The sequence below is a fragment of the Anomaloglossus baeobatrachus genome, chromosome 8, assembly GCF_048569485.1.
Source record: "Anomaloglossus baeobatrachus isolate aAnoBae1 chromosome 8, aAnoBae1.hap1, whole genome shotgun sequence".
NCBI lineage: Eukaryota > Metazoa > Chordata > Amphibia > Anura > Aromobatidae > Anomaloglossus > Anomaloglossus baeobatrachus.
Genome location: NC_134360.1, coordinates 211,302,563 through 211,330,088, shown reverse-complemented (window position 1 = coordinate 211,330,088; position 27,526 = coordinate 211,302,563). Strand labels below are relative to the sequence as shown.

General features: G+C 45.4%; 1 protein-coding gene across 2 annotated transcripts in view; it reads left to right on the top strand.

Annotated features, from left to right (window-relative positions):
• The first annotated feature begins 3,219 nt into the window (after positions 1-3,219).
• The window catches only part of TNR (tenascin R), a 616,331-nt gene continuing 592,024 nt past the window's right edge, over positions 3,220-27,526 (top strand). For both annotated transcript variants that reach the window (XM_075320147.1, XM_075320148.1), the window contains exon 1: positions 3,220-3,504. The gene's annotated coding sequence lies outside the window, so the exon portion shown is untranslated. The remainder of the gene's footprint in view (positions 3,505-27,526) is intronic.

Genomic DNA, 27,526 nt, shown 5'->3' with positions numbered 1-27,526 from the left:
TTAATGTTTACATTTGCTCTACAAACAACAGAGCTCAGAAGGGTTTATACGGTATTTTGTAAAATTAATGAGCACATCTAGGTGGCTCTTCACTTTACATGAACACTAAAAGGGGTGGTTCACTACTTAGTATAGTGGCCACATCTCTATAAAACCCATAGGGACGGCTTTTCTCAAATACCTTGTGTAGTACATTCTCCCTTTTTCGCTGCGCTATTGCCGTCTACTCATCCCCATCAAATGACCCCCTCTGGGATCCGGAGATGCCATGTCAACTTCCAATTGACCCGACTTCACCGAGGCAGACCCCAATCTCCCTGAGTGACTGGGCTGTGGGCGGAGTTTCATCGCTTGTCACAGCCCAGCGTCTCGTGTCCCCTCTCCTTCACTGAAGAGCTCCGCAACCAGGAGCGATGCTGGGCTGTGATGAGCAGTGAAACACAGCCCACAGTCCAGTCACTTAGGAAGACTGGGGCCGGCCTCGGTGATGTCGGGTCAACTGGAAGTTGACGTGACATCACAGGATCTCAGAGGTCACGGAGCCCTGGGGGTCACGTGATGGGGATGAGCGGACCACAATAGCGCCGCTCAGAGGCAGACTGTACTACACAAGGTGTTTAAGAAAAGCCTTGACTATGAGATTTACATTGATGTGGCCACTAATGCTGAGTAGTGAACCACCCCTTTAATACATGATTCATTATAAACTACTCTGTATATGTTTCAGAACTAAAAATAAAATTACTGATCTTTTTTCTTAAAGGCCAGAGCAACACATGGTTGATATCTGGATGTTCCGCTAAAATGGACATATTCTGTGTTTATGAATTGTGAGGATGTCATTTTACTTTTTTTCTCATCTGAAATGTTTCAGCCCAGTAGCCACTTTATAAAGAAAAATGATAGAACTCTGTATGGGGTAAATGGAAGCAACACAGCACCAACAAAGTCCTTACCTGCAGAACACAGCACTGTCTGCCTGATCAATTCCCAGTCTTAACTCCTGTTGACCCCTCTCTGGGCGAAGACGCTGCAATGAACTCTTGTAGGAAGTAGTAAGTCTGTGTCAATTGCTTCCATTCCTTCTGCGTGGAAGAAATTGAAATTAGATGCCAAGTATAAAACAAAACGCCGTTGTTTGTATCTATGATGGTGCAATGATAAGCATGGTGACAATTACTGGAGGATAGAGGCAGAAAATGACCCCTGGGTAAGAGCAATTTAAGGGTATTTTGCAGTCCAAAAACTCATCATTATGCACAATTCCACCTGCTTTGGAGGGTTCAGTGGCCCCCTTACCTCTTGCCTATCTTGGTATTCCACCTACAAGCAGATTTTTGCTACCTCCTCTGAGTACAGCATGATGTAGGCAAAGAGATCCTGAATCCAATGATGTATCACTTAAGCCCCCGTTACACGCAACTCTTGCTAGCCTACCTATAAATTAGCACACAGCAGGTTGATGCCCGAGTCTCACTGTGTTGATCCCAGACACCAGAGAAACCACTGGGCGGAGTGTTAGAATTTGCAATCTGAACAGAGCCCGACACCGCCATGACAGTCGGCGAAGTTTGTGCAAAACTCCATGTGGCACACTATGGGAAAAGTTGAGAGGAGAATTCTGTAAAGGCCCCGTCACACGCAGCGACGTATCTAACGATATATCGCCGGGGTCACGGATTCCGTGACGCACATCTGGCATCGTTAGCAACGTCGTTGCATGTGACGCCAACGAGCGACTGTTAATGATGGAAAATGCTCACCTTATCGTCCATCGTTGACACGTCGTTCATTTTCAAAAAATCGTTGATTGTTGAGGAGGCAGGTTGTTCGTCGTTTCCGAGGCAGCACACATCGCTACGTGTGACACCTCGGGAACGACGAACTACAGCTTACCTGCGGGCGCCGGCAATGAGGAAGGAAGGAGGTCGGCGGGATGTTCCGGCCGCTCATCTCTGCCCCTCCACTTCTATTGGGCGGCCGCTTAGTGACGTCGCTGTGACGCCGCACGAACCGCCCCCTTAGAAAGGAGGCGGTTCGCCGGCAACAGCGACATTGCTAGGCAGGTAAGTATGTGTGCCGGCTCTGAACGATATTGTGCACCATGGGCAGCAAATCGCCCGTGGCGCACAAACGACGGGGGCGGGTGCCATCGGTAGCGATATCGCTGCGTGTGACGGGGCCTTTAGATTGTGTCAGAACAGTTGTAGCCAGTAATCAGAATTTTTAGATTAAGCCATGTAGCAGAGCTGAGAGAGCTGTCCCCACCCACGCCCGGCTCTATAGAAATTGTACATTGACAGTGAGGTCTTAATCAGAGGAGGGGCCCGACTGCCATGCATATGACATTGTAGTCCGAGCAATGATAAGTTATGCTGCTTAAACAAACAGCAAATAAACAACAGATCAGACCTTGACAAGACAGGCATTCCTGAAATCTCTGTGTTAACCCCTACAGCAGGGGTCCCTAACCTGTAGCTGAAACCACATGTGGCTTGGGGGCCCATGATGTGTGGCTTGCAGCTGTCTTCCAGCTTGATGCATTAGCACCAGGTCTTGCAAACAGATATGAAGAGCAGCTCTCCAGATGATGACCTTTGTAAGTAGGTGACAGGTTGCCTTTAATGCAACCTGTGGGGCCCAAGAAGTAAAGGCAAGAACAAGTATCCAGCGGATCACAGCCGTTTTTTTCTTTAAAAAGTAGCTTTTATTGCTTACGATTAAAATCCATCGCAGATGGTATCCGTCAGACAAAAGCAGTGCATCAAATTCATGCAACGCGTTTCAACATCACAGTGTCATAGAGTCTTATTCATGAATATGACACTGATGTTGAAACGCGTTGGATGAATCTGATGCACTGTACCTTTTGTCTGTCGGATACCATCTGCGATGGATTTTAATCGTAAGCAATAAAAGCTACTTTTTAAAGAAGATCCGCTGGATGCTTGTTCTTGTCTGCAATGTTGGATGCAAGTGTTAAATCCTGGATGATTTAATAGCAGAGAGCTGGACTTTTGTTTTCTATTTACGCAAGAAGTAAAGGGATCCATTTCTCTTCCAAAGCAGGTGGAATTGTGCATTTTGATGACTTCTTGGGCTGTGTATATGGTTCGGTGTCCGCCAGTGTATACTCTGTGGGTCACTGATTTTTTTTCTTGCCAGCTCCATTTCTCTCAGTCTGTCCACTAGGGGGCCATGGTAGACTGAGCACAGTTGAAGGGCTAAGAGGGAGAAGGAATATGACAGTGCTGGCTTTCAGCACTCCAATAAAGCCCAGCAGGATCAGCTACGGGTGCACAGTGTACTAAAGGCAGTGTGATCCGACCAAGCTGCAACAGATCCCCCCTCCTGCAGCCAGAGACCTTGGCTGTCCCCTGCAAGGAAGGTGGGGGACTGAAGACCCCATTACTGCTGGATTGTGTGGAAGCTGCAGAATAAGCCAACATCCCTCCAACCTGCATCCCAGTGCTCCATCCATCCCAGCTCAGCCATCCCAGCCGGGTGAGTTCCCCCAATACTTCTAATGTTGCCTTCTTGTGAGCTGATTCCTTCTCAGCACCTTGGACAGCTCTGCTCTACCCTGCCCATAGCTCCCAATGTATCCCTATATATACAATGTTGCAATGTGCTTTCCAGCTAGAATGCATTCGAATTATCCAGGTCTCCAAGTAGCAATTTGCTACATTTTATTTTTTTTTGCATTAGAAAATATAGGAAATCACCTGCTTTGCTGCAATGTTGGCTGCAAAACATTATCTGCTTATTAGAATGTCAGAATATTTCAGGCTGTTTGGCAGTGTAAGAGTTAAACTGGGGCAGCAGTTACATTGTATTGTACAACAGATCAATATTATTACTTTTTTCAATAATATTTACATTAAGATTATTTTTTTTTTGGGGGGGGGTTAGGCACAAGGCTGATTACCTTTACCTTCCACTCCACACAGTGAGATAGAAACTTAAATACTGTGTCTCAGCTAATAGCCTGTGTGAGAGGGGATGGAAAGCAATTTAATATAGAGATAGCTTGCAGCAGCAGTCAAAGGAGTGTTTAATATTGATCCAATCTTGTGCAAAATGCTATTCTGATAGAGAGGCAGAAAAAACTGCACTTCACTGTAGGTCTTTGGCTTTGTACAGGTCTATAAAGTGGTGGAAGATGAAGATGAACTTGTTACAGGGGTCTCTTACACTAATATAGGGTGTATTAGACCCCCATTAGATTTAGGGTGCAGGATGAGTAACACAATCCAATTGCTTGTCCTAAAGTTAAGGCATGATAATGCAAGCAAGTTGCAAATTAAGTAAAGCTGCCTATTAATACGGTCATGGTACCGGATGAATATTCCAGGCTGTGGGCAAATATCAAAATCAAATCTTTATATAGCGCTAACATATTCCACAGCGCTTTACATACATCAGGAACACTGTCCCCATTGGGGCTCACAATCTAGAGTCCCTATCTGTATGTTTTTGGAGTGAGGGAGGAAACTGGAGGAAACCCACACAAACACATGGAGAACATACAAACTCCTTGCAGATGGTGTCCTTGGTGGGATTTGAACCCAGGACCCCAGCGCTGCAAGTTGGCTGTGCTAACCACTGAGCCACCATGTCACCCATCTCAAGTGTTTGCTACAGTCCATTGATATTGAGGTTGGTCTCAGCTTTAATTTCTTTTAACACTAGAAGTCCCAGAGAGGGGTCATTTAACATTTCTACCTTTGGAACCCAGAGACGGGTCGAATGACCTGAAGGAGTTTAGCTAACATCCTATAATCACCGTCTTTTGTTCTGTAATTAAGGCCATTACTGTCGCACCACAGGAGGTTGTTGTTTTCCAACCTCCTGTGGTGCGACAGTAATGGCCTTAATTACAGTTTGGACTAAGGGTCATTTGACCCTCTTTCGGGACTTCAGGGGGGAGCTCGAAATTTCTGGGACTTCTAGTGTTAAATGGCAGATAGCTGGCTTTGGAGACCATGAATATTCATCAGGCCTTCTGTTGATATACCTTGGTGTTGCACTAGTTTTGAAGGTTACTTGATATCCATGATGTGGTCTGTAGATGAAGGATTTATGATCTCGGAGAAGTGAACGATTGTAGTTATTCTGATATGGAGAGAAACCTGCTCTCATCAGTCATTCTGCATTCTGCTCCCTTCTCTCCCATTGTTACACTTTTGAAGGAACCACAGCGGGGATCCACTAAGAACCTCTTCTGACTAATTACAAAAGATAACGTGGGAGACTTACAGTAATATTAAGATTACATACATCTTCCAAGTGTTTAAAGGTAAAGGATTCCACAAAAATAAGACAGGGTCTTATATTAATTTTTGCTCCAAAATATGCATTAGGGCTTATTCTTCCAAGAATAACAATCTACATTTATTCAGATATAGTCTTGACCAAAGCCTTTGCTCTCCTATCAGCAATCCTTTCCCAGATCATGCCTTACAGCTCGGGAAACAAGTGTTGCTGACCCGATCCACACTTGCACGTCTTAGCATTTCCCTTGTAACCTGTTGACTGGAGTTTTCATTCTCTGTTCGCCATTTTTGGACCATTCGGATATCCAACATCTCTGAAGAAACCAGTAGGATTTTTGCCCTGATAAGAAAGCAAAATAAATCAAGTAGCACTCACCATTCATAAAAATCCATATTTATTGAAGTATCCTTCAAACTCTGAGAGAGGGAGAAAGCAGGGTGCATTAGGATGACAACTGTTTCGCATCTGTTCATGCTTCAAGAGATCCCGTTGGTGGGATCCCTTGAAGTGTATGCAGATGCGAAACTTCCTCCTGCAGTGTTTTAAGGATAGTTCAATAAATATGGATTTTTATGATGGTGAGTGCTACTTGACTTTTTTTTTCTTTTTTTGTTTGAAGTTCATTGACTTTTTTTTAAGGATAGCATCACATATATCCACGTGTCTGGGGTGTTGATTTTAACTGGTCCTCAAATATTCGAGTACTGCCAAAGATATTTTTTTTTCCCCATTGACGCACATTCTACCCAGATAGTCCTCAATTATTCCTTTCTTGAACTCAACGGAATAGCTCTTTGTTTTGCACTCGTTTTCCAGGAGTCAAAACACTAGTAGGATATATTTCTTGCTCATCTGTTTAGATGCAGTACTGTACTGTACCGTAGTGGATAGACCCTTCACCAAGAAAAGCAGACACCACCAAAAGAATCGCACTCTAAAGACCCAGCGAGACTTAAAACAATAAAGGTTGGCAAGTGCTGGGCTCTCACACACAGATCGAGGAGTCCTGCTGGGGTCATTCCTGTCACATGTTACATGCGGTCAGGTCCTTTGGTGTTCCAGTTGCTCTATTCCGCATTCCACCACAGCCAAGTGTTGCAGTTTGCTACCCTTGGTGAATGGAAGCAGCCACAATGTTCTAACACAGTGTTCGCCAACTCCAGTCCACAAGAGCCACCAACAGATAATGTTTCCAGGATTTCCTTAGTATTGCACAGGTGATGATTCCAACACTTTTGCATTGCTACGGAAATCCTGAAAACCTGCCCTGTTGGTGGCTCTTGCTAACTGGAGTTGGAGAACACTGATCTAATATAATGGGCTGGGGAATGGAGTGACGCCCGTGGGACTAATTAATCTGTATGTGAGAGCCCGCCACTTGCCATACCTTATTGTATTGGATCTCGTGGAGTCTTTTCAGTGCTATTCTTTTGGGGGTATCTACTTTCCTTGGTGAAGGGTCTATCTGCTCTGCCGCATTCTATTGCCAATTGATTTTACCTTTTTACATGTATAGCTGCCTGGACACTATTTCAATTGGCTTTTTTTTTATAAACTGCAACTAGGGCTTATTTTTGGAGTAGGACTTATATTTCGAGCATCCACAAAAGTCCTAAAAAATCATGCTGGGGTTTATTTTGGGGGTAGGTCTTATTTTGGGGAAACTGTATTTCTGGACTCTGATGTTGGATACTTGTTGGTCTTATGGAATGTTGGTTTTGTTTGTTGCATTCCATCACAATTTCTTGAGATAGTTTTAATAAAGATAGCTTGTTAGTCATTCTGTGTACTATCTGTAATCAAAAGGTATGTGATTTACTTAAATGGCACCGGGGCTTATTTTGGGGAAACAGTATTTCTGGAATCTGATGTTCGATACTTGTTGGTCTTATGGAATGTTGGTTTTGTTGGTCACATTCCATCACAAGTTCTTCAGCCATTTTTAATAATGATAGCTTGTTAGTCATTCTGTGTACTGTCTGTAATCGAAAGGTAAGTGATTTATTTATATAAATGACACTGAATAGATATACATATATTTATTATTTTTTTAATTTTTCTTTTTTTAGAAAAGTGATATATAAACTGATGTATCATATGTGAAGTATATGCATGATGCTAGGAGTTATATTTCAAGAGCACTTCAATATTTATGTATATCCAGTCCTGATATAGGCATTTTATAGTTAGCTACAGTTTTCACACCCTTCACTATTATGGTCAAAATTGACCAAAATTAGATTTCAGGTTGGGGGGGGGGGGAGTTTCAAACAAATGCAGCTTCTTTATTGGACCATGGAGCATTATACTAATTTATAAAATACTTTGTGTTTATTCTTCATGGTTTTCAAAACCTAGACTGGAAACATTCTTGTCTTAACTCTTCCATGATCCGAAAAACTGCCCAGATCATGTGATTATCACTTGTATGCACATCTCACTGCAGTCATAGTAATCAGAGCTCTCTATTATAATGGGCAATGGACCGGGGTGATCATCACATAGCCCTGACTGTCAGATATAGAGACTGGAGACCTCCCCAAAGAGTGACCAAAATACTACAGTCTCAGAGCAGTATACATATCACATGTACTGAGTGGACTAATGTATCCTCCATATGAATATTCACTTTATAGTAGGGTCAGACGTAGGTCTGTGCATCTTTGCCGCACTCTGTATAGTTCTTGTAATAGTTGATTTTCTCAAGAATATCTGGTAGGATCATATCACAGCGTCACAGTATATAATAAAGTTTATAGCTGAAGTCTATCTGTATTGAAAAACTAAAAAAATGGGATGGCATCATAGAAAATGACTCAATCACAAAATGTTTCTTTATAAATTGTATAATATAGGCAGAATTATATTGATTTCATATCCATACATACCTAGTGTCATATGAGAGACTTACACTGATATCACAATGTTTTATCTATTCAGAGCATGTATCTATATGTAGAGCTATCTGCCTATCATCTATGTCTATCTATTTATATATTAGTCTATCTATCATTAATATCTGTCATATTGTCTCTCAAATCTATAGAATATCGCTATCCAACCATATATATATATATCTCATCTTCCATCAATCTATCTATTCTATTATCTATCTATATCTATCTTGCTATCCTATCTATCTATCCATTTATCTATCCATATATTATCTATACTAATATCTAACTATCTATCCATATATTTTCTATCCTTCCATCTATCTTTCCATATCTATCTCTCCATCTATCTCTGCTATCCTTTTATCTTTCTCTCGGTCTATCCTTTTGTCTATCTCTACCTATCCATCCATCTATCCTCTATCTATCTATCTATCTATCTATCTATCTATCTATCTATCTATCTATCTATCTATCCCTCTATCTATCCCTCTATCTATCCCTCTATCTATCTATCTATCCCTCTATCTATCTATCTATCCCTCTATCTATCTATCTAGCCATCTATCTATCTAGCCATCTATCTATCTAGCCATCTATCTAGCCATCTATCTAGCCATCTATCTAGCCATCTATCTAGCCATTTATCTATATTAAAAAAAAAAAAATCAAATAAGCTTTATTGGCAGGACCAAATACAAATTAGTTTTGCCAAAGCAAGTGTACATTAGGGACTGGGACTGTGGAGATGGTGGGTGGGGACTGTAGGAAGGATGGATACACATCCAGGGCACATCCAGGGTGGGGACACATCTAGGGTGGGAGCTATGGAAGTCCATGGCTTATGATGGGGCATATCCAGGGTGGGGACTGTAGGAAGGATGGATGGGGCACATCCAGGGTGGGGACTGTGGGGGCACATCCAGGGTGTGAGCTATGGAAGTCCATGGCTTATGATGGGGCATATCCATGGTGGGGACTGTAGGAAGGATGGATGGGGCACATCCAGGGTGGGGTCTGGGGGGCCACATCTGGGATGGGGGGCTATGGAAGTCCATGGCTTATCATAGTTCTCTTTCTCGAAGTCTATGACATTCGCTCACATACCACGCTGCTATCTCTGCTGCGCTCTCTTCTTCCCCCATAAGGATATATCCGGGAAGAGATGGGAGAGTCTCCTGAAGTGAGTGTCCCTCACTGCTGAGTACTTGGTGCAGTGTAGCAGGAGGTGGGTTTCATCCTCCAGGGCCTCTAGGTCACAGTGTTGGCACAGTCTGTCCTCCCTGGGCTTGTAGCTCTGCTTGTGTCAGCCGGATTCGATGGCTAGACTGTGGGCACTGAGTCTATATCGGCTCAGGGTCCTGCGGTCTCTGGGATCCGGGAGTTTTTCCAGATATGGGGCCAGTCTGTAGTCTCTCTGTAGACTCTGGTACGTGGTCAGTTTCTGTGAGGTGTTGATGTCAGTCCTCCAGTCACTGACATACCTCTCCTGGCCCTCGTCTACCATCTTCCTGATTCTGGTTTTTGTCAGGCTGCTGTGATTGGTCATTTTGTCCAGTTGGGTTTGGGAGAGCTGTGCCAGGGGTCCTGGTTCATCTGGCCCACGTATATATATCAGAGTTTTGTGGTTATGGGAGCTTGCATTGCTACTCTGTAGATGAGCCTGAAATGATAGTGACCTCTTCAGAGCTGCTAGGTGTAGAGGGAATCTGCCCAGCTCAGCTCGACAGGCGCTGTTGGACGTGCTTCGATGGACCTGGAGAAGGTGCTTACAGAATTCCAGGTGGAATATTTCTGTTGGGCTGGAATCCCACCTTGACCAATCTGGGTAAGTGTGAGGGCCCCAGACTTCGCTGCCGTACAGGAGGATTGGGGCGATGATGGAATCAAAGATTTTTAGCCAGACCCTCACTGGAGGCTTCAGATGATAGAGTTTTCTTCAGATGGTATAGAAGGTCTTTGAGGCCTTGTTTTTCAGGGTCTCTATGGCTTGTTTGAAGCTCCCTGACTGGTGAATTTCCAGGCCCAAGTATGTGTATTTGTCTGTTCCTGTAAGAGTGCAGTTGTTTAGGACAAATGGTGGATGCTGGTCAAATCTCCTTTTTCTCTTCTGGAACACCATGATGTTGGTTTTCTATAGGTTGATCGGTAGTGCCCATGTGGAGCTGAATTTCTCCAAGATTTGTAGGTTGTCTTGTCCATCTCTCCATTTATCTCTCTATTCCTCTATCTATCATTTTATCTCTCTCTGTCTATCAATTTGTCTATCTCTATCTATTCCTCTATCTATCCGTCTATCTATTATCTATCCATCTATCTCTCTATCGCTCTATATCTCTCTATCCCTCTATTTATCTATCCATATCTACTGCATCTCTCCATCTCTCTATTCATCTATCTATCCCTTTATCTCTCTCTATCCCTTTGTCTATGTCTATCTATTCCTCTATCTATCCATCTCTCTATTCCTCTGTCTCTCTATCTATTCCTCTATCTATCCATCTATATCTCTATCCCTCTATCTAAAAAGAGAAAAATAGGAACAGCATATAAAACAATATTGGGTGCAAGGCTATCACCAGACCTTAAATCCTACTGGCAACAGTAAAATAAAAAGAAAAAAAAAAATAGCATATCAGCACTCCAAAAATAAATGGGAAAAAAAGGGGAGTTTATTAGCCCATATGGCACACCACTTTTTCATTCATTTTTGGAGTGATGCTATCCTTTTTTCATCTATCTATATGTCAGTCAATTAATAAAAGCTGAGTTTCTCCTATATAGTTACATTATCCAAACTCAGAGATTCATTTATTCACTGACTTGTTCAACTTCGCTCCATTCTTACACATCTAGGCCCAGAGCTGCTGTATCCATTTGATAAAATTATACCTCATTTATTCTTCTGATTGTTATTTTTCTTCAGTAACTGTAGCAGGCACTTACTGTACATTAAATCCCTTTGTGAACTCAAATCCTTGTCACCTGCCTCCGCCACACCAGAACCTTCCTAATCTTCACTTATGGACTTCTTTTGTACCGGCTTTATACTGTCTATTAATAAATCTTTTATTTAGGAGCACTGATGGAACAATGTCTAGAAATTGCCCTCCACCGGGCCTGTCTTTTCTCTCCTTCCCTTTGTCCTCAGCTCATTAATTCCGAGAGTAGATTAAGAGCATAAAATAATATAGTTACCAGCTCCTTTTCTTGCCTTTGCAGATTTATTTTTGTGTTAACTACAGGCTCTTAAAGTTGGAATAAATATTATGCTGCGAACTGGAACTGTGCAGCCGGCTCCCCGGTAGACCCGGCTCCCCCCCCGGTAGACCCGGCGCATTCTGCTCCTTGCCTTTGATAGGATGAGTCTGGGGAGGGAACGTCCCAGCGCTTAGAATGTGGGTTATTCATTCTTGTCTTCAAAAGCAATAAACAAAAATAGATTTGTGTGTGTCTGATTGTTCTGTATAATAACAGATGTACAGCAATTTTCTGCAAGTCTCTGGCAGGGAATATGTTGGTTTAGATAGACTCGGCCAAGCTTCATTGCTGGATTCCTAGCGCAGAAGGAGCCTGAAATTGAACCTGGTGATGGGGCAATGCTCTGCAGATTACTCATGTTAGGTATTTAGAAAACAATTTTGTAGCGTGAATGGGGTAATGGAGCAGAGACAATGCACGGGAGATGGATGAATGTTTCCCTTGTGTGAACATAATTGATTAAGAAATAGCATGGAGGTGTGAAGACTGTGCCAACAGGTCAGCGGCTGGGGGCCACCCGTGTGTGTTTGGGGACACTCAGATTAATCAAGACAGATTAAGCCTAATTTTTAGCTTTTTGCAACATTTATGTCTAAAACAAAACCATGAATAATTACTATAGTCCTATATATATTATTATTAGTGGAATATAAGAACCATCATTTGCTCTAAGAAGATATGACCTTATAAACCTACCTCTATATACAGTATGATCCCCACATAGCCACCTATACTCAGTATGAGCTATATAAAGAACGTGTCTCCCCATAGACCCCTATCTAAAGTATGAGCCAATATACAGTCTTCCTATATACAGTATGATCTCCACATAGCCCCTATATACAGTATGATCCTCACATAGCTCCTATATATAGTATGAGCCCCCCACATACCCCTATATAATGTATGAGCCTCCACATAGCCCCCTATATGCATTATGAGCCTCCATATAGCCCCCTTTATACAGTATGAGCCTCCACATAGCCCCCTTTATACAGTATGAGCCTCCTCACAGTCCCCCTATATACAGTATGAGCCTCCTCACAGTCCCCCTATATACAGTATGAGCCTCCTCACAGTCCCCCTATATACAGTATGAGCCTCCTCACAGTCCCCCTGTATAGAGTATGAGCCTCCTCACAGTCCCCCTGTATAGAGTATGAGCCTCCTCACAGTCCCCCTGTATAGAGTATGAGCCTCCTCACAGTCCCCCTATATACAGTATGAGCCTCCTCACAGTCCCCCTATATACAGTATGAGCCTCCTCACAGTCCCCCTATATGCAGTATGAGCCTCCTCACAGTCCCCCTATATACAGTATGAGCCTCCTCACAGTCCCCCTATATACAGTATGAGCCTCCTCACAGTCCGCCTATATACAGTATGAGCCTCCTCACAGTCCCCCTATATACAGTATGAACCTCCTCACAGTCCCCCTATATACAGTATGAACCTCCTCACAGTCCCCCTGTATAGAGTATGAGCCTCCTCACAGTCCCCCTATATACAGTATGAGCCTCCTCACAGTCCCCCTATATGCAGTATGAGCCTCCTCACAGTCCCCCTATATACAGTATGAGCCTCCTCACAGTCCCCCTATATACAGTATGAGCCTCCTCACAGTCCCCCTATATACAGTATGAACCTCCTCACAGTCCCCCTGTATAGAGTATGAGCCTCCTCACAGTCCCCCTATATACAGTATGAACCTCCTCACAGTCCCCCTGTATAGAGTATGAGCCTCCTCACAGTCCCCCTATGTCTCCAGACCTGCACAGAACACTGGCATTATTAAAGGGAACCTGACCCTTATATGCAGAAACAAGCCTTTGTGGAACTACAAGTCCCATAGTAACCTCTTCAGTTTAATATCGCAGGGACCTTCTCCACCGCGACACATAGCGACCATTTATCACATTGGTGGTCGCTACCTCACAATATATTGAGCTGTAATATAACAGTATTAGGCACTGTGCACACAGTGCATTTTTTGATGCATTTTTTAGTGCAGTTGTCACAAAACTTCAAGCAAATCCTTATGACGGCAAAATTAATGAGAAACCTGAAGTGTTCTGCACATGTTGAGGGTTTTTTTCTTTGCAGATTTGGTGCAGACAATCTGTCGCATGTCAATTCTTTCAGCCTGTGTTTTTCTTGCCAAAAGGTGCAGAAATGGTGCAGAAATTTCTGCCCCAAATACCATATTTTTCGAATTATAAGACGCACTTTTCCTCCCAAAAAATTTGGGAGGAAAATGAGTGGCGAGTCTTAAAATCTGAATGTAGCTTACCGGGCGGTCGTAAAATCACAGGAGATAGAAGGCAGGAGCAATGCTGTGCGCGAGGATGGCGCTGTTCTGTGCCTGGGCTGTGTGGCGTGGCTCTGTTCTGTGTGGCGTGGCTCTGCTCTGTGCGGTGCTGCTCTGCGCAGGGCTGCTCTGCCCGGGGCTGTGCGGTGTGGCTCTGCTCAGTGTGGCGTGGCTCTGGTCTGTGCTGGGCTGCTCTGCTCTGTGCTGTGCTGCTCTGCGCCAGGGCTGCTCTGCTCTGCGCCAGGGCTGTGTGGCGTGGCTCTGCTCAGTGTGGTGTGGCTCTGCTCTGTGCTGGGCTGCTCTGTGCCAGGGCTGTGCGGCGTGCCTCTGCTCAGTGTGGCGAGGCTCTGCTCAGTGTGGCGAGGCTCTACTCTGTGCTGGGCTGCTCTGCTCTGTGCTGGGCTGCTCTGTGCTGGAGCTGTGCGGCGTGGCTCTGCTCTGTACGGCGTGGCTCTGTGCCGGGTCTGTGCTGCGTGGCTCTGCTCAGTGTGGCGTGGCATGGCTCTGCTCAGTATGGCGTGGCGTGGGTCTGCTCAGTGTGGCGTGGCGTGGGTCTGCTCAGTGTGGCGTGGGTCTGCTCTGTGCTGGGCTGCTCTGTGCCAGGGCTGTGCGGCGTGGCTCTGCTCAGTGTGGCGAGGCTCTGCTCTGTGCTTGGCTGCTCTGTGCTGGGCTGCTCTGCTCTGCTCTGTGCTGGGCTGCTCTGTGCCGGAGCTGTGTGGTGTGGCTCTGCTATGTGCGGCGTGGCTTTGCTCAGTGTGGCGTGGCTCTGCTCAGTGCTGGGCTGCTCTGTGCCGGGGCTGTGCGGCGTGGCTCTGCTCTGTGCGGTGTGGCTCTGCTCTGTGTGGCGTGGCTCTGCTCAGTGTGGCGTGGCTCTGCTCAGTGTGGCGTGGCCCTGCTCAGTGCTGGGCTGCTCTGCGCCGGGTCTGTGCTACGTGGCTCTGCTCAGTGTGGCATGGCTCTGCTCAGTGTGGCGTGGGTCTGCTCTGTGCTGGGGTTGTGCTGTGTGGCTCTGCTCTGTATGGCGTGGCATGGCTCTGTGCAGGGTTTCTCTGCTCTGTGCTGAGCTGCTCTGCTCTGTATTGGGCTGCTCTGCTCTGTGCTCGGCTGCTCCGGTCTATGGTCGGCTGCTCCGGTCTGTGCTCGGCTGCTCTGTGCGGCGGGCCACTCTGAAGATGTCTGCAGAGAGGGCTTCAAATAATTGTGGCCGGAGTCGGTGCATGCGCAGATGGAGCTCTCGGATCAAGCCATTTCTTTGAAGCCCTCACCGCCGACATGTTCAGAATGGCCCGTGCCAAACTGGCCTGTGCCAAACTGCACAGAGCAGCTCCGGTACAGAGCAGAGCAGCCCCGGTACAGAGCAGAGCAGCCCCGCACAGAACAGAGCCACGCCACACAGTGCTGGCACAGAGCAGCCCCCGTACAGAGAAGTCTCATACATCCCCAGCACAGAGCCGCTGGGCCCCCCTCTACACCGTCCGCAGCATCGCTGTACTCCAGCAACGCCCCTGCCTCCTGTGACCCCCGCTCCACCACCACTGACTCCTCCCCAGTAAGACACCACTGGATTATAAAATGGACCCCATATTTTATTTATTTTTTTTTTACTTTTTTCTCTCTAAATTTGGGGTGCGTCTTATAATCCGGTGTCTCTTATAAAACGAAAAATACGGTACTCAATGTGTGTACATAGCCTTAGGCCATGTGCACACTAGAAATTGACTTTTTCTTAGGGAAAATCCGAACCATCTGAAAGAATCCCGCACCTGCGGTAATAAAAACGCACCAAAACCGCAACGAAATCCACATGCGGTTTTGCCGCGGTTTGGTGCGGATTTGCCACAGGTTAGCTCTTGCGGATTTTTACCATTAGGTAGTAGGTGACATGCACATTAACTCCGCAGCGGGTAAATTTGCAAGTATAAAAAAAATGGAGTGTGCGCACAGCATTTTTTTTTATACCGATTGGATTGGCTGGGGAATGACTGCACAAATGTTAGAAACATGTTCTGCGGCAAATCTGCAGCGTGCAAACATAGCTTTACGCAGTTTTTATAGCAACAGCCATACCGTAAAAACAGGTTAACATATCATCCTACCCCGACTGTGTGGTCTTAATTTTGGGTCCTGTGCTCTGGCAGCTGCTGCCCCTCCTTCCCATTAACCCTGCGGCATTTAGTTTGAAGTTAACGAAGCCCTGGCAAGCGCGAGCCTCACTGATTGATCAGCTGATCAATGAGTCCCTCTGCTCATTTAATTTAATCAGCAATCAATTAGCGCTGGTGCAGTAATTGTGTGAATACTTGAATGTCCAGCACAGACCTCACAAACAAGAGCAAAGCCCCGAGGTGTTTGCCAGAGTGAACATGCAAGGACATGTGCCAGCCGCTGCCAGCTCCATTTGGCTCCGGCATTGCTTTACTTTGCAGGAGAAGGCGGAAACAGGGAATCGTCTGTAATTCCAGAGTCAGAAATCAGATGCTGAACACTATAAATATTCATTTCAGGATATCAGGACACCGATTTAATCCCTATAAAAGCCTCTGTTTCCCGTTCATGTGGACGCAGCGTCCGGAACCATCCTCGTGCGCTTTAAAATTTCCAAGACGAATTTTAGCTGCTCTGTTTTAAACACTTCTGATGTTGGAATAATTTGCGTGTCTCTTACTTGAACGGGAACACAGAGGATTAGTCCCGCTGTCATTTAAATTTTCTCATGGATCTGCCGCTCACCTACAGCACATTGCCAGAAAACATCGGCGCATAAGCTACTACAGGTCTTGTAGCGAGATCCGGTTAGATGTGAGTCCATGCAATAATACAAAATGGGCATTTGTGGTCTCCATTCACCAGGGTTCCCCAATTTAGAGCTCTGGACTAGGGAGCCATGTGTGGCTCGTGGGTCCATGATGTGTGACTCACAGGCCCATCATTTGTGGGCCTAATGGGCTCAGGATGTGTGGCTCATGCGGGCATGATGTGTGGCTCGTGGGCCCATGATGTGTGGTCATAATGGGCTCAGGATGTGTGACTCGCTGGCCCATAATGTGTGGGCCTAGCGGGCTCTTGATGTGTGACTCATGGGGGAATGATGTGTCGCTCGTGGGTCTATGATGTGGGGCTCACGGGTCCATGATATATGTCTCATGGTAGCATTATGTGTGGCTTGCCGGCCAATCATGTGTGGCTCACGAACTCATGATACGTGGCTCGCGTGCCCATGATGTGTGTCTCATGTGCGCATGATGTGTGGCTCACCATTCAATGATGTGTGGCTTGCGTGCCCATGATGTGTGTCTCATGTGCCCATGATGTGTGGCTTGCATACCCATGATGTGTGGCTTGTGTGCCCATGATGTGTGGCTCAGCAGCCAATGATGTGTGGCTCACGGGCCCATGATGTGTGGCTCACAGGCCCATGATGTATGACTCACAAGCCCATGATGTGTGACTCACAGGCCCATGATGTGTGACTCACAGGCCCATGATGTGTGACTCACAGGCCCATGATGTATGACTCACAAGCCCATGATGTGTGACTCACAGGCCCATGATGTGTGACTCACAGGCCCATGATGTGTGACTCACAGGCCCATGATGTGTGGCTCACAGGCCCATGATGTGTGACTCACAGGCCCATGATGTGTGACTCACAAGCCCATGATATGTGACTCACAAGCCCATGATGTGTGACTCACAGGCCCATGATGTGTGACTCGCGGGCAAATGATGTGTGGCTCACAAGCCCATGATGTGTGGCTCACAAGCCCATGATGTGTGACTCACAAGCCCATGATATGTGACTCACAAGCCCATGATGTGTGGCTCACAAGCCCATGATGTGTGACTCACAAGCCCATGATGTGTGACTCACAAGCCCATGATGTGTGACTCACAGGCCCATGATGTATGACTCACAAGCCCATGATGTGTGACTCACAGGCCCATGATGTGTGACTCACAGGCCCATGATGTGTGACTCACAGGCCCATGATGTGTGACTCACAGGCCCATGATGTGTGACTCACAGGCCCATGATGTGTGACTCGCGGGCAAATGATGTGTGGCTTGCAGCTGTTTGCCAGCTTCATACATCATTCCCAGGTAAAGCAAACAAACATGAAGGGACGGTCTCCAGATGGTCACTTTTTTGTGTAACCTCGTATAGACTAGCAAATCTGGATGTACTTTTTTTTAGCCCACATTGAAAGGCCCAGCAGGACACTTTCTCCATAGCGGTTCTTAGAATCAGTGATATTTATTACTTGTGCTGTAGATATGAAATAAACATCTATTGTGACCCAACCTCTTAATCTGTTTTGCCACTTTTTCCTGACCAAAATGATTTATTTAGGGTAAGAACACATTGCATTTCAGACCCACTCCACAGTTTATAAAATTGGGTTTGAACATATTGAGTCCTTTTTCCCACTGAGAGGTATTTGGCTGTGGCTTTCTTCTTTTTCCCCCCAAATAAAAGGACTATGCAAATGTATGCGATGTAAGGAAACATATAATGGAAATACACATGTAGCAAAGTTTACCGCAGATGACTTATCCCTGGGAGATCACGACACAAAAAAGTCCAATTTAACACCTAACGCCATCAGTTGATGGCTGTACAATTTTTCGTTATCCTCTAAAAGAGGTTATGATTTTTTTTTCTATTGGGCTAAAAACTAACAGGCAGTATTAATTAACAAAGGCAACTACGTGCCTGTTGTTCCAAGCGCCAACTCGGGGAGGTCACGGACCACTCCTGCCGGCGATTCAGCTGCTCCATGTCAACAGTAGCTCTTATTCCGGGGTGCTCTGTTGACGGGGCGTGACTGCCGGCATCGTGCTGGTTGACAGTCAGCTTCTCACTGTTAGGCGGAAGGGATCTGACTGTCAATCAGCATGACGTCGGCAGCCAGTGCCCAGTTGACAGGGCAGAGCAGAAAATAAGCCTCTGCTCTGTCAATATGACATGAGCGGAAGCCGCTGAATCTCTGGCAGGAGCGATCTGTGACTACTCTGTGCTGGCCTGCCTGTAAAAAAAAAATCCCGGATAATCTCTTTAAGTGAGATACTTTTCTGCAACAAGATATATGTCACGGTCGTCCCTCTATTTTAAGACACTCGTGACGGGATCAGGGTTGAGATCCCTCATTTCCATTTTGGACTCTGCATTTAAATGTTGTTTTGTTTCTCTTGTTGCAGCTTCCCAGCAGTGCAGGTGAGCTGCACCTGCTCTGTAGCCACGCGCCTTGGTGTTTAAGTAGCAGGGTTTCCCAGCAATCTTTGCTGACTATACAAATTAATTTGTATTCTGGCCCCCTTGGTGGAAGGTCCTGTGAAGGAGTGTTCCAGAAGCCAGACTTTATCCTTTTGTTGCTGTCTCCCCAGTTTGTCTTACCTTGCCTTGTGTCATCTTGGTGCAGTGGTGGGGCTAGTGTCTCTCACCTGCCAACGCACTAGCCAGGGCAACTACAGGGTTTTTTCAGGGTCTCAAGTTCCTGTTTGGTGACAGTTGAGGAGAATGAATAGGATCTGTCTAGGAGCTTAGGGACAGCTGCAGGTGAGGATAGGAGGTGTCCCATCTAACTCACTAGAGCTGGGACCCACCGTTGTTATTGTGTCCTTGGTGTTCCCCTTTACTTGTCGTATTATTTTCTTGTATTTTTGTCGTACGTCAGTCATCTGTTGGTCTGAACAATGCGCCACGTCGAAAATTGTGCCAGTGTCAAAATAGGGCCGTATTTGTCAAGTTAACTTTTGCTACATCTGTACTTGCTTTTCAAACGGCAGGTTTCTTATGTTTACAGCCATCTTTAGAAGTGCTTACCCTAACGCTTGTAAACCTTTACATCCTGATTCAGAAAATTTGTATGAAATGACCTGAAATCGAGATAAATGAAAAATTCTATTCTCTTTTGAGTCATTCATTACAAATCCCGAATCTGGTGACTTGATTCTATCATTTCTAGTCCAAACCTGTTATTTACATTCCACGGTTTCTCCCGTCAGTGGCCTTCTACTGAACATCTGCCTGTTGAACGCTGTCAATGAAAGATCTCATCTCCGGAATGACTAATTCAATTAACTGTATTATAGTCAAGGAAATATGTGTGGCATCTCAGCAAGATGTTGTGAATATAAAACACAATCACAAACTAAACAAAATGCTAAAGACAATCTGCTACCATGGAAAACCTGCCTGAACTGTTACACCGTATGTATAGGTGAGCAATGTAATATTTCTTCCTGAACTCACTTTCACTCCTCTGCGGTAAGAATCCAGACCTCTGCTTTGTGATGTATCCGGCAGACTCTGAAGCTTAGACATATACAGTCGTCCCTGCTATATCGCGGTTCAGTTATTGCGGCTTCAGTGTATTGCGGGTATTTTTCGCTTTATAAGACGCACCTCAAATTTAGAGAAAAACAAAAGGTAAAAAAAAATATGGGGTCCGTCTTATAATCCTGTGGTATCTTACCGGGGGACAGCAGCGGTGGTAGAGCAGGGTAACAGGAGTCAGGGCGGTGGTGGATTAGGGCAATTCTGTGAGCGGTGAGGCAGGTGTCCCAGATGCTCGCTGCGGGCGCTGTGAGGCAGGAACATCCAGAAACTGTTAAAGATATGGTGCCCGTAGTCGGAACGTGCACAGATTGAGCTCAATGACGAACCGAGATCTCGTCTGCGCACGTTTAGCGCCCCACGGGGCAGGTGGTTTGCCTACTTGTTGCCGGGCTGTTGAGGGTCGAGTCAGGGGATGTCATGGGTGGCTTTGCCCTGTTCCGTTGCCCCGAGGCGTACAGCAAATGAAGGGAGAGTGGGGTGAATGGGAAAGTTTGTCATGACACCACCTGTGGTATGCGGCTAGGGAGTAGCCACTGCTGCAGAATTTCTCACCGGGGCAGGTGTTATGGCAGCTGGGATGGTGTTGCACCCCACAGGCGGAGCAGGCCCCGGGTGGGATGACGAGGGCTGGCAGTCCCTTGGAAGCGCTGGAGCGTGGGGCGACGGCATCGCTAAACAGAGTCTGAGTCAGCAACTGTGGTTCCAGGTTCTTTTAGTCACTGATTCTCTCTGCCATCGTGGGCTCCAGTCAATCCCAAGCAAGTAAGGGGCCAGCACCGGTGTTTGAAGAGAGAGAGTGTGTCCTTTTCCTAGGATGTCCCCCTCCGCAGTTAGGAACCTGGGCTGAGCTTCTGCTCTTCGAGTCCAAGAGTTCCTGAAGTGTCTTGTCAGAACCATGGTCCCGACTTGTCTGTCTGTGTGAGTGTGTTGCGCCTACCTCTACCCCCAATAGTGCCCACCCCCTGGCGGTTGTCCTAACGACTGGAAAGTCCCATGACTCTATATGGCCACCCCCGTCTGCCCCAAGACAGCTCCCCAGTGGGAAGCACCTAACTGTATGTGAGATGAAATGTGGTAATACCGATGGTTAACCCCCCTCTTACCTGAGATGGGTACCACACCTTAACTGAGGTGCAGTTTTCTGTAGCGACCAGAGCCTCAGGGGCGCCACACATGCGCCACCTCCGGGCTCCATTTTCCTTAAGTCCACTGTTGGAAGATTAATGGGCAGGAGGCCTCACATTCGCAGATGAGATATTGAGCCAAAAGCTAAATCTGTGCACGTGCCGACTCCAAGCACCATGATTTGAAGCTCGTACCGTCGACATTTTCAGGATGGTCTCTGCCTCACCTTCTGCAGTGCAGCACACAGTCCATAGCCCGCAGCATTGCCCCCACCTTCTGTCACCATTCTCCACCACCCCTTAGTAAACTACATTCAGCTTATAAGATGCACCCCTCATTTTTCTCCCACATTCTGGGGAGGAAATGTGCGTCTTATAATCCAAAAAATACGGGTAAATAATAAAATAAATATAACTTTGTTACTTCGCAGATTTTCACCTATCATGGGGGTCTCTAGAATTTTACTCCCACTGTAAAAGAAAGGCAGCTGAAATACAGCTGAGTAACTTCCCCAGGCAGTTAACAGGCAAACCACCAGGGGACAATAGAGTAGTAAAACAGGGTCTAACCAGGAGAGTCAAGTCACAGCAAAGGGAGGATAAAAAGAAAGCCGGAAAACACAACCGAGTTGGAAGTCGGGAGATCAGGTATGCAGAGGGAAAATACAAACAACAGAGACAAACGGGGGAGGGTACAGGTCAGGGCACGGTAACAAGGAGTCAGATCAAACAGGAAATCTCACCAGAGCCAGTCACAGGCTGCAGAGCAAAACTATAACCAGCACAGGAATGCAGGTTCAGAGACCATATTTAGTGTCTCCTGAAACCAGAATGAGGATGATGGGAGTTAACCCCTGACATGACCAGGCCGGGTCTGTGAAACTCTGGAGCGGAGAATACCGGTCCTGGATCATGACACCCAGCCAGAATAAAGCTTACAGCTGCGAGCTGGTATTCTCAGGCTGGAGAGACCCATTCTTATTTTGCTCCCCAGCCTAAAAATAGCAGCCTGCAGACACCCAGGATTGTCGCATCCATTAGATGTGACAATCCCCGAACTTTACCCGATGTGGTGGCAATCGGTGTAATAAGGGGTTAATAACACTTCACAGCTGCCACTGAGCCCTAGATTAATCCAGAAAAAAATCCAGCAATCCTGTCCAAAGAAAGTTTTCTTTAAAAATATTCAAATTTTTTATTTTTTAGATCATGTTAAAAAGTCCATTACAAGGGTCGACATTATGTCGACCCTTGTAATGGACTTTTTAACATGAACTAAAAAATAAATAATGTGAATATTTTTAAAGAAAACTTTCTTTGGACTGGATTGCTGGAATTTTTTCTGGATGAACTGTTCAAGCCTTGCCGACTTTCCCTCCGTGCACGGTCCAAAGTTTAACGGTCTACATTGAGCAGGTGACCTGGACAAATACCTTTTTTCTTGTCATGAGCCCTAGATTAGTATTGGGAGGCATCTATGAGACACTTCCCATTACTAATCTGTAAGTAAAAAGAAATAAACACAAACATCGAAAAATCTCAAATACAAAAAACACCCTCTTTCACAAATTTATTAACCCCAGGCCCGACGTAATCCACACGAGGTCCCATCACTATTGGGCATCTCAACAGTTGAAGACCTTCCTAATGCGGGCGGCACACGAGACAATATATCGTGCGATATGTCGGCGGGGTCACGTCGTAAGTGACGTACATCCGGCATTGTTTGATATATCGTAGCGTGTGACACCTACGAGTGACGGTGAATGAACAAAAATACTCGCCTTATCGTTGCTCGTTGACACGTCGCTCATTTTCAAAAAGTCGTTTCTACTTCTCTGCGCCGGTTGTTCATCGTACATGGGGTAGCACACATCGCTCTGTGTGACACCCCGGGAACGATGAACACAGCTTACCTGCGTCCCACTGGCAATGCGTAAGGAAAGAGGTGGGCGGGAAGTTTGCCTCCCGCTCATCTCCGTCCCTCCGCTTCTATTGGCCGGCCGCTGTGTGACGTCGCTGTGACGCTGCACGTCCCACCCCCTTCAGGAAGAGGATGTTAGCCGCCCACAGCGACGTCGCTCAGCAGGTAAGTACGTGTGACGGGGGTTTAATGACTTTGTGCGCCACGGGCAACTACGGTAATTGCCCGTGATGCACAAACGACGGGGGCGGGTGCACAATTTATCGTCCCGTGTGATGCCCGCATAAGAGTTTGAGAAGCATTGGTTTTACAAGGATTTGTCATCCTTCAGTCTCTCGATCCTAGCACATGATGGATAATCATTAGCTCATCCTACAATCTAGCTTCCTTCACTGGTCTTAATCACAATGAATGAAGACTTAAATCAATCAAGGAATAGAAAGATCTGCCACAATTTGAATATTTGCAAAATTGCCAGCACTATGAAGCCGGCAGTCTGCAGCTAATAGCATATTACAGTATCAAAGTGTTTTCACTTAGAACGTAATTCTGTGCAAAGTAGAACAGCGCCTCAAAGCAAACATTTACTTGTATTGACAAACAGACAAGTATATTTCCACCAAGAATTGCATTCATTCATATAATAGCCCCGTCTAATGTCTACATGTGTTTAGCTGGTTTTTTTCACTGCTTGATGACTCAATTTGAAAGCTTAATGTTTTATTTCTTAGGTGCTGAATGTTCTGTTAATAATTGTTACTTACTATACAATTAAGACACAGTATTTGCAATCTTTCAGTCCTATTAGACAATATGGATCGCCCAGTCTTGATATTAAAGAACGCCTCCTAATTGCTTCGTTTGCATAATCCCTATGTGCGGGCTGACAATTGAAAGGCTTATACTGAGAATGGTGTGACAAGGATTTGTGGGATTAAAATTTGGGAAAACATAAGGCAAAGCAGTTTACTAATGAAATGCTATAGCTACGCAATTATAGCAAAATAAATCTCGGTTACTTACATTCTACTTTTATGTCGATATGTGCCTCAATGTAATGGAGCCTGATCTATTTTGTGTAATTGTATTTAAGTCTTTTGTTGAGACATATTTGTAAACTAATTCTCGGCTGTTTAATCTTACCCCCCTCCCCCTAATTATCTTTTCTGAACTATGCACTTTTCTGATAACACCCAAAGCAGACTACAGAAATGTGATGGATTTAAGTATCATGCGGTATTCTGCTCTTAACTCTTAAGTCTTAAGACTCTGTTCACACTGCAGAGTCTGACATGTCTCCTGGTGCTCAGTCAGAGCATGGCGTCACCTGGTTTTGCTCTCTCTTTTGTCCGGTCTAGCAGGAGTTAATTCCTGCTGGTTTGTGAATTACTGCTCTGAGCACAGTTTATGGAAAACCTATCACAGCCGCCTCCACCCTTTAAAAGATGGTGGAACCTGGGGTCCCATGATGATGATAGCTCTAGCTTTGCTCCAGCGACACCAGTCTTGTACATTTGATCCAGCTTTGGTGATTTGTTGAATGCTATTTGGTGTGTGGTGGAAATATCCTTGTTGTTTGTTTATTTCCTCCATGTACTTTATTTCTCCTTAAGCACATAATGCTTTTTCTTCTATGTGCGCTTGCTTTGAGTTTGAGCTTTGGTTTCCCCTGTTTGTTGCTATTTGTGGGATATCTTTCTTGTGTCCCAGGCCTCCTCTGGTTGGGGGTGTTAGACCATGGCTTTTCAAGAGTTAGGGTAACGCTGGTGGTCCAGACCTCGCTACCATCAGGCGTATCTCTGGAATAAGGGACAGCTTACGGTCCCCTAGTCTGAGGACCAGTCTAGGCACCCCTCCCTCCAGTTACCATATTACATCCCATTAGGTATCCCATAAGATAGTTGATCTTTCTTTTTTTTTTAAATCAGGTTCATTTTTATTTAACAGCAAAATTATAGTTGATCTTTCTAAGTGTAGATGTATTATGCATGGTTTTCTAAGACAGACATTGTCATAAGTCAAATATAAACCGAAAAGGGGCCATTCGCAAAGAAATCATGAAAATTGCTGATTTCTGATTGCTATGGGTTCTGACCACTGGAACCTTCAGCAATCTCAACATTGAAAGATCTAGAACCTCAATAAATTGGCTCCATCGTGTATAGAGTTCTCCCCTTCCCCCACTCCAACAATGGACGGCGTTCTCTTATGTAGCCTTTGCAGAGGCCAGCAGCTGACAACACCTTGCCTGCTATAAGCGACACATGACATCACTGCTATGCAATTATGTCTGGCACAATGATGTCAGCTGCTGGCCTCTGATTGGTCGGCAGTGTATATTGTGGCACAGGCACCTGGCAATGCATTTCAGCTGAATGTGTGTCCAGCTGAAATATGTGCTGACCTCAATGGGCCCCCTTCCTCATCGGCTAAAGGCCCCGTTACACGCAACAACATATCTATATGTCGTCGGGGTCACGGAGTTCGTGATGCACATCCGGCGTCGTTAGCGATGTCGTTGCGTGTAACAGCTAGGAGCGAGTGTTAACGATCAAAAACACTCAAGTAATCGTTGATCGTTGACACGTCGGTCATTTTCAAAATCTCGTTGGTCGTTGTGGACGCGGGTTATTCGACGTTCCTGAAGCAGCACACATCGCTACATATGACACCCCATGAACAACGAACAACAGCTTACCTGTGTTTTCCGGCAACGAGGTGGGCGTAACTTTCCTGCGGCTGCTCTACACCCCTCCACTTCTATTGGCCGCCTGTCGTGTGACGTCGCTGTGACGCCGCACGAACCGCCCCCTTAGAAAGGAGGCGGTTCGCCAGCCCCAGCGACATCTCTAAGCAGGTAATTCTGTGTGACGGGTCCTAACAATGTTGTGCGCCACGGCCAGCAATTTGCCCGTGACGCACAACCGACGGGGACGGGTGCTTTCACCAGCGACATCGCTAGCGATGTCACTGCGTGTAAAGCCCCCTTTAGTCACAGTTGGACGATGTTAACGTATAGTCTCCTGCATTTTATGAGGTTCAATCTGTGGATATTTGATTGTTCCTTTACTTCCACTATCCTGCCTGTCAAACTGCATACAATAATAGCATAGAAGCATGCATGCAAGAGGAATGCATGTTGAAATGGAGGGAAAAGAAGTTCCAGCTCCTGTAGTGCTGGCAGAATGCAGATGCAAAGGCACCATCCACTCAATAAGAGCAAATGGCAAGTTACAGAGCATGAGAATAAGGGTATGTTAGACTGTTATATGCACCAAAATCAGTTTTAACTTTAGTATTCTTACAGATACTTTCCAGAGACTTCTATGCGAGAAAAAAAAAAAACTAAACTCCAACCGCTGTAGAGATATTTTAAGAAAATAATCAGCACAGAATTTAGATTAAAATAACAATGGTGCTCTGAAGTGGACGCTCACTTCAAAGTTCTTAATGGCGTTGTTTCATGCTGCTTGATTAAAGAGAATGACAACCAGATCTTTTACTAAAGAAGAAAGCCGGACTATTTCTTTTAGAGGTAGGCTCCATTAATTATTATAATAGGAAGCCGAGGCTCTGCATTAATTCTTCAGTAAGTCAGGTAGCATTATTGATTGAGAGCTAATTCCTGAATAAATCACCTGTCTATAGAATGATGAACATGGACAATCTGCAGAGAAAACTTAAGGTGGAACAGTTTTTTACTGCAACTGTCTGGGATTGTTCTTGGAGAGTTCCGTCCGTCTTCTCTGCAATAATGAATGTAGACTGAAATAGGGGTTCACATATATTTATATACTTCACCAGCGACATCTTATTAGCGCCCAATTTAAACTAAAACATGTTCAACAAAGAGCAAACATTGAATGTAAAGTTCATCCCATTCGGGACACCTTAATAAAAATATTCCGCCATATAACAGAACTGTAAGCTTTGTCCTTGAGACCTGTGGGCAATGTAATGAAAGAGTCTAAACAAAAGAATGTTGAAAGTATAAATTTCTGGTGCAAATGGATTTGTCTCCCTTATGGTCAACCTGTGTGTAATATAAGAGTGATTGCCACGTGACGCAGGGAAAAAAAAAAGAAAAGTCATGATTTTCCTGTACTCTTTCGGGACGTATTTATGATATACCGTGTGTCCACCCAAATCCTGTCCACCGCCATTAACTTGAGAATGGCGGCAGCTATAGGCATAGAAGTGGTGTCTAGGTATAGTAAAGTAGCCATGCGTTATGCAATGAAACCACCAAGGAGAGGCTTCAGTTTAGTGTAGGTTACCAGTAACAAGATATGCCTTGACGTGGCTACTGGGCAGATATTAAAATAGTTATGTGTTTCAGACATGGACGATCAATGTTGTCTCCAGACCACGATATGGAGACTCGATTTGTTCAACTTT